General features: G+C 39.6%; 1 long non-coding RNA gene across 5 annotated transcripts in view; it reads right to left on the bottom strand.

Annotated features, from left to right (window-relative positions):
• LOC129172378 (uncharacterized) overlaps positions 1-8,893 on the bottom strand; it is a 129,414-nt gene that overhangs the window by 55,138 nt on the left and 65,383 nt on the right. The window lies entirely within an intron of this gene.

Below are 8,893 nucleotides of genomic sequence, written 5' to 3'. Positions count from 1 at the left end.
TCCTTCTCCAGGAAAAGCTCTGTTACTTTGTTGTAAAAGCCTGATCACCTTCTGTTGAGCTTGAGTATATAAAACTCCATCTTGGCAGTCTAATTCATTCATTTGTTCAGCAGAGCATAAACATATCTTTAATGCATTGACTTGTTGCTGACTCTAGCTGAAGCTACTGCTTGTTTATTTCAATAAAGTTACACAAAAAAAAAGGTGGCGCTGGCTTATACTCTCTGTAGGACGGCAGCAACCAACGGGAAGTACTGCAGTGCCCCAGCGTATGACAATCTCTATCCAACTCAGCGCACTGACGGCAGTGCGGTCAGACGGTAGGCTGAGCTCGCACACTTAGGAGAGGAGAGGCTCACTACAACCTCATCACATGTGCAAATCCAGTGATTTTTACTTCAGGAAATGTTAAAAATTATTGGAATCAGAAAATACATTGATACCATAGGTCAAAAGACAAATCACCTGTCTCCCCCAGCCGCACATGACTGGTTTAGGCCTCGTGTCCCACACAAATAAAAGCTGTTCCAGCAGAATATGCATGAAACAGCATACAAATACACTACATTGTGCGACAGCATTTAATGATGTGGCCCAGCACCTATTTAATTAAACTCTAGTGAGCTAAATAGACCCACAGAGGGCACTTAAGGGCCTCCTAGGAGTCCTCAGAGCCCACTTTAACAAGCACCGCTGCATCTAATACAGTTTAAAGTCACACGCAACCCAAAGGCTATCATTGGAGCTCTGGGTGTGACTATAATGAACGTAAAGGGTCACACTCTCATGATCTGTTTTCCCAAAGTTTATAAATAAGTCAACACTTGTGAGAAGGTACAAGCCTACTGTATGCCGCATGTATGCTGCTATAGCAGCAGCGTTATCAGAACAGGACGACACATTAACAAGAATACCGCATGGAGCTGAAAATAAGATGGTATTTCTCCTAAGAAAAATTATTTTATAGTCACTGACCAAATTTTGTCCATACTACCGAGCACCGATTAACATAAAATCAAAAGGTACCGTGTTTGTGTACCAAAACGGCACTCTCCATTTAGTGTTGGATGTTGTTTTGATATATTTGTTACAGCTCATATGTCAAGAGATTTAAAAAAAAAAAATCAATTTGTAAACAAGCATTTGTTACCACATAAACACATGCAAAAGTAACAAAAATCAATACTGTTGAGTACTGGTACCGAATCCCAGGTACCAGGCATCAGTCACTGATCGTGAGCTGGGATGAGACAGGTTAGTTTTACCCTACTGATGATGTGTTGTTGCGGTAGTAATTCTGCTACGGATATCGGTTCAAATGTGAAGTACTTTCAATAGGCAAAACACAAAGTTAAGCAAGTAAAAGTAGCTTTGTCGGGAGAATGGTTTGGCTGACATTTTCCTTTCAGTGGCTTGAGGTATTTGAATAAGACGTTTCTGACAGTAATACATAATACAACATCTTATACTGACATTTTTAAAAGGCCGTAGGTTCTGCAAGTTTAAAATTTTAACAGCCCAAACAACTCTGGATTATAGTTCTCACAACTGAGTGTGTTCCTTCAACAGACCAAGTTGCTAAACTAACCAAACACCACAGCACACTACTGGACAAAAGTACTTGGACACCACTGCAGTCTTTCTGCATTAATGTGAGTCTGCTTCTTTCACATCATTGCTGCTGTATATTCCTCTTCTTCCTTTGCATGTTCTTCATTAAAGCAAACACCTCATGTTGAAACCCGTGCTTCGTTTGGAAGAAATGCTGCAAGAAACCACAAAATGCCCATTTGATCTGCTCTAGTGGGGTACACTGAGATCTTGCGAGATATCACAAGTAGTTTTTTGGCTAACTTTTGTTTTGTAATTGTATGACCCTACGGCATTTGAATTTAGAGGTTTCACTCTTTTTGCAAAGTCAAGAATCTTTACAAGAAGAATCTCCGTGTCCAAAATCCAGCCCGAGGGCCATTTTTGGTCCGCAAGGCCCGTGGCATTTTTTGAACATAAAATTATGTACACATTTTAGCTTGTCTTTTGTCACCTGTAACTCAAAGCTGGGATGTAGGCTGAATTTTCTTCATTGCTATTCAACTGTTTAGCGTGTATATTCTTTTTAGCATGTAATTAAGTGAAAAGGTGAAGAATATCGTAAGTATCCCCCCCGTATCCTTCAATTTTTCTGTTTCCAGCCCTTGATAGGATACGTTTGGACACCCCTGGTGTACTGTAGAAGGACCGAAATAGGGGCTAAATCTGTGATTCTCAATGGGTGGGTCGTGACCCGAAAGTGGGTCGCGGGGCCGTTTCCAGTGGGTGGTGGGTCTTTGCCTGGGGGAAAAAATAAAAATGTAACGACCCGATGTCCATGAACGCACCTTGCATTCTTGTCCGTGCCATTCATTTGCCAAACATTTCCGCAATTTGTGAGTGAGCAGTGATGGGGGGTCCTGCAGCCAAACCAGTTGAGAAACACTCAGGAGGCAGTCAACAATATTGTACACTACCTCATGGTGCTAATTACTGAACTCCAAGGTAACATTGTACCCTTTCTATTTCAGGAAAAGGTACAAATGTGGTCAATAGGAGTACAAGCCAAGTGTCAAGGCTATAGAACTTTAGAACCCCAGTGACAAAGCACTGTATCATCCATCGGTGATCCTACACATTTGCATGGATTTAAAAGCTTCAGCCAACAAAGTGGCAACCTCTCCTTACACTTAGAGCTTTTATTTTAGCTTCTTACTTGGTAACACAACCTACACAAAGCTAATTATCACTTGCACACTCACACAACATACATGCAAACAGGTTGGAGTTAAAAGATTACAGCGATTACACAGGAATTACACGATCAAAGCCATTCAACCTGCCTGCATTGGATGTAAGACAATGTGTATATCTGCGTGTGTGTGTGTGTGTGTGTGTGTGTGTGTGTGTGTGTGTGTGTGTGTGTGTGTGTCTTCTGTGTCTTTGAGAGAGCAGGTTAATTTCTCCCCAGGCTGCCCTGCCAAAATGGCGCACTCTGCTGGCTGGGACATAAACAGCAAGTGCACGCAAGTACAAGATATGTTATGACAACTCACAAATGGCTGTAATGTATGGAAGCCCATTTCTGCCACTGAAAGAAAAGAATAGTAAGTTTTTATGAGATTAAAAAAAATCGAAATCATGAGCTCAAATCTAAATTATGAGATAAGAAAGTCATAATTATGAGATAAAAGGTCAGAGATACAAATTACTCATGTGTCTAGTGCCGTGTGACAAAGGCTCATGTGAAGAAGGCCGTACATGCGCAATTTGTATCTCATAATTTGGACTTTTTATTTCATAATTATGATTTTTTTTATCTCGGAATTTTGACTTTTTATCTCATAATTATGACTTTCTCATAATGATGTTATTTTATCTCCTAATTTCACATTTTTATCTCATAATTTAAACTTTTTAGCTCATAATTGTGACTTTATCTCATAATTATGACATTTGATCTCCTAATTTCATTTTTCTATCTCAGAATGTTGATGTTTTAGCTCATAATTATGACTTTATCTCATAATGATGACATTTTATCTCCTAATTTCATCTTTTTAGCTCATAATGATGACATTTTATCTGCTAATTTCATCTTTTTATCTCATTATTATGACTTTCTCATAATTATGACTTTTTTTCCCCTCATAATTTCGACTTTTTATCTCATATTCATGCCTTACCATCTGGATATTGTTTTTCTTTCATATTAATGCGTTTAAAGTACAGTATATGGACAAATATGTACAAGTAACAGTACAAGAGACAACATGAAGTGACCAAACGACCTTCGCAGTTGCCGTTAAGACAACATAAAGCATCCCCATATGCTCCCAGTTATTCCATCTTAATGCAACTACTCTCCATGAATCAATAAGGGGAAGTAAACATCATCATGTTCCCCCATACTGCTATAATATTAGGTACAAGAGCGGCCCGTCCAAAGAAAATTCTCAGTTTGAGAGGTTTTCATAGAGCAGATGCAGTGGTGTAGAACCACACTGCATCATGCTGAGAGTTTCTAATATTTTGGGTCAATATTGTAGACGCAGCTCAGTCTGCAAACCACTATAATAAACATATTGTTGAATGTTAAATTGCGAGTGTGCAGTTAGAATCCATGCTTTTAACAGGAAAAAAACAGTCATGCTTATAGAGAGACAATATATTAGGAACAGCTCTCAGTCTGAGGCATGAGTTGCACATATTGCGCGAGCGTGCAGTTAGAAGTCGTGCTTTTCATGGCAAAAAGAATCACATTTGAGGAGGAAAAGCTTGCCTCCACCCTGTGCACTTCCAAATAAAAGTGGATGGGAAATATTGGGGAGACTTTTAGCTTCCGTGTGATCTTCAGGCAGCACTTGAGAGAACTCTTGAAAAGAGAAGTTAATGAGCATCGATCCACGCACAAACACGCACCATGCAGGCCCACTGACTGCGCCAACAGCTGCTGAAGTTAAGTTTTAAGATCAATTTTATAGCATCGCTTGCTGCCTGATGGCTGTGGACTTCTATTAAAAATATTGTTAATCACTGATTGGATGGCTTGGTTGCGTTTAAATGGAGAAAAGGTGGGAGATTGTTTTTGTTTGTTTTTTTACACAAAACGAGGACACGATCCGCTATGTCACATGATTATTATTACTATTATTATTACCACCATTTTCAAGGCCAAGGATTATGTTTGTGCAATATGTTGATGAGTGGATGGGTGCAGGCTGTCCGTTGGTGGCAGATTGTCCTTAGGCTGTCCTACTACACGTGTCTGTCCTCAATCAACCTCTCAATTGACTTCAGGACTAATTACACACACAAAGAACAACAATTAAACGCACTAATTGGCAACACAAACCAGCAATGATACGCCCATATTGCTGAATGAGTGTATATAAACGTTTTTGTCCCCCTATGGACCCTGAAGTAGCCATGCTGACGCTGCAAAAATTCATATTATCATGCTGTTTCACTTTTCTATTCGTTTTGATGTCAATCCCAGATAATACATCTAAATAAATGAGGAGTAAAAAGTGTCACTAAAGATTGTCTCTCTGCTTCTCTATTGGTCAATCTGTTGACTTGTCCATTTAACAGCGACCACCTGTTTCCTGCCTCCTCACCTCACACACTGCACGCATGCATGGTCAGAAATTAATTTGCAGCAAATCTTGGAAGGCTTAAACAACCCCCTCCCCCTTTCCTCCTCCTTCTGCAAACTGACAAGTAAATCCCTACAATTAGCAGATCCATATTAGCATATTAACCTGTGCTTCCAGTCGGTGGCGCATCCTTATCTAGGTCAGACACCACTTTTCCCCCTTCTTAATTACTTTTTTTTTTGGAGGACAAACATCCTGTGGGCCGTTTGTTTATGCTCACGCATGCTTTTATTACGCCAGTCGTTATGTGGGCAGGAATAGGCTGGAGTCTGCATGCATACAACTCTGCAGGACTGCCATAACGGACGCCCACGTCCATATGAGGTCGGTGTGTGATTAAAACAGACTCCAAAACAAAGCCGGCGCATGCGCACAGGCAGTGGCTATGGACACAGAGCCCTGCATGTCTTAAACTGTGAATTTGAACGCAATAAAGTGCGAACAAATTGACTTTATTACTTAAAATGCAAGCTTGCATTAAAAAATGTCTTTGCCAAATTATTTTTTTGATGGATTCATTTGGCAAAATGTGTATTATTGTGGTTATGTTGCATAGACCCACAATAATAGACTGTACTCCCAGTATGTAGTTCAATTCTACAGCCGCAATGACAAAACATTGTTGGATGAACACTTCTGACATAGTGTCAATCAAAACTGGGCGTATTATCTTTAAAATAAGCCCCCCAAAATTTGACAATGCACTTACCATGTCATTTGTGCAAGGTGTACCTAATAAAATGACAGTAAAGGTATAGTCTGAAAGGTAAATAATGCACCAAGGCATTATTAAGGTTTGCAGCAATAAAGCAACCACAATATTAAGTTGTGGAACCACAACAATAACCATTTTGCTAAAAGAAGACCTCTAGTGTCAATCAAGGATCCTTAGAAATGCATTTTAAAATACAACCTTTGCTTTGCATGCCATTTGTGCAGGTGTACCTATAAACAAAGTGATAGCATGGGTGTATTACATGATGTGAAGCAAGCAGGCAATCGATGATAGGCAATACATACTGTACACACAAAGTGTAAAGATTGTTGCTCAAATTCTATGGTCCATTCGTGGTTAAGGAGTTGCTGAAGGTGGTGCATGTCAGCATGCAGTGCATGGAGTCACTGTTAGCATGGTGTTAAATTAGTCAAATAAGAGGTCCTTGGGAAGAAGCGGTGTAGAAAATGGATGGATGGATGGAGGTCCTTGGGTTTGTGCCACTTAACTCAGGTGTAGTAACGAAAACACACTCTGAATGCATTCTCTGGCGTCCGTAAATGCACCTAGACACCAACAACACGCATGTCAACTTTATTATTGTCGAGATAGTCTCTACTTTTAAGAGTTTTTTGTATTTTAAAAATATGGCTATCCAAACTTGGCCCAGTGGCCATTTGTGGTCCACAAACCACTTTTTATTGGCCCAGGGTAAATTCTAAAAATAAAATGACATAGACCCGTAAGATATTCCCTGACTACAGTGCTAGTAACTATTTGCTTTGTCAACTCCAACATGATGTAGGCTGTTTTTTTTCTTGAACCATATTAAACTACTTACATCTTGGCCTGCGTTTTATTGTTTTAGCAAAGGTGGTCCCATCATCCTTCATATTTTCTGTACTTCTTGAGCCCTCTGTGGCCTAAAGAGTTGAATTTATTGTATAATATTGCCTTATTACTCCATTCTGATCATAATGGTTAGGATAAAAGGTGACTCTTTAAATGTGCACTGAGTACATCCAGTCTACACTGATACTTGTCAAAAGTGCTGTCTCCATGAAATGATCTAAATCACCTTATTAGTGTGTGCGATTGCCTCAAATCACACATAAACACTCCTATTGTTTTCTGACACTTGCTCTAAAAATATATATCAACAAACCCGCCATCTCCCTGCAGGAAAAGCAATGGGCTGATCAAAATTCTCGCCTCTGGGCTCGACTGTGTTTCGGGCCTTTCCCCATGCCTCGTCAGGCGGCAGATGGACTGGCTCCTGTCCGGAGATCAGTGCGCATCTGGTGCATGCAGCACTCCCAGTCGCCCCTGGTATATGCTGCCAGTTTGGAGTTTGGTTTATAGGACAGCCTATACGGTGCAACTGGTGCATTGATTACTGCGCTGCATATCCTAAACGTTGCATGCTGCTGCAACAGATTGCACTTTTTTGGTTGTTTTTTTTATATATTTAAACGGATTTGGCTCATTTGGAGTCTGAGAAAAATCAAAATACCGTAATGAAACCATCTTAAGAGTAACGTCTTTGCTGGTCTCTTTGCCTTCATTCATTCATCCATTGCATCAGCCAACGACACGCCTTCAGCTTCTTCTTCTTGTTAGGGTTTCACTACAGGGTTGGTGTATCGTATTCGGGCTTCGTCAAGAAAAAAATAGAACGGTTCATTAAAATATTTTAAATGGCAACTTTTGAAAGGGGGCATTCATTGTGTGTTACGTGCAAGGGGACGGGTCAGTGACGTAACGGGAAATATCATAGAGACACCGTGCACAGAAGATATTATAAATATGGTTTTATTTTAAACAGCGTTTTCTGTTGTGCGTTATTAATATTATTATTATTATGATTATGATTATGATTATTATTATTGTTGTTGTTGTTGTTGTTACGCCAAAGAGGGCAGAGTTAGGCGCATGCATGCGGGAACAGATGGGGAGGGTTAAATAGTTGCTTAATTAAAGTGCAGAGTCAGTGGTGGCGTCTGGGCGTCAGCACTCATGTCTGCACGTTTAATAATATCACATGAAGACTGGCCTTGCTTACAGCTGACTGGCAATAAAAACAACACTAAACAAGACTGATTGGGGCTTATCTCTAGTACACTATGGTCTCTCTCTATTTGTTTTGATGGGCAAAGAATGTGACAGTTAGTGCATCTTCCTTCCCTCCCATCGCCTCCTTCTCCTCCTCCTCCTCCTCCTCCTCCTACAGTTGCATTTTGCGGCTCTCCAGGCTGTGACCATGAGATGTAGCTTCTTGCTTTCACCATATGCATTGCTGTTTCTTCCCAGGCTGCCCAAAGGCAACGACTATGTAGCTATAGGTGGTCTTTCTAGAGATCAAACTGTGCACCAAAAATGGCTCTTTATTCAAGTGATTTCTATCATTATTAAAACGTTCAGTTACAAGGCAAAAGGCATAGAAACGAATGCAAATAGTAAAAATAGTAATAATAATAATAATAATAATAATAATAATAATAATAATAATAATAATAATCTGGTGTCTGCCTTTACAGTAGCATCTCCGTGAAAGCACAGCACGACCACCCCGAGGGTTGGCGCTAAGGATAGAGACTGATGGGGGGAAAATGCCACAATAAGCAGTCAGTAATAATTAGGGGGGGAAAAAAGAACAACCGTTGAGATAAGAGAAATAAATATAAAACAATATAAAGAACAATTTGACATTAACGGAACGAATTACATTATTTATTATTGCATAAAAATAAATAATCGAAAGGTTTTGTCCAAACAATAGCTAGTATAAACAAAAACTGCTAAATCGTGGTTATACTTCAAATATATCATGAAAACTATTAGAGCCATTAGGGGGGAAAATCATTCGAAATCGAACAAATAAGAAATGTGTGCAATATACAGTCATTTTGTTTGGAAATCTGCACACAAATGGACCTTAAAGCAATTAAAAATATACATATAAGCGTGCATAAAACCAGCATAAAGCCAT

The sequence above is a fragment of the Dunckerocampus dactyliophorus genome, chromosome 19, assembly GCF_027744805.1.
Source record: "Dunckerocampus dactyliophorus isolate RoL2022-P2 chromosome 19, RoL_Ddac_1.1, whole genome shotgun sequence".
Taxonomy (NCBI): Eukaryota; Metazoa; Chordata; class Actinopteri; order Syngnathiformes; family Syngnathidae; genus Dunckerocampus; species Dunckerocampus dactyliophorus.
The sequence above is the reverse complement of the archived record's forward strand: the minus strand, read 5'-3'. Positions and strand labels throughout refer to the sequence as shown.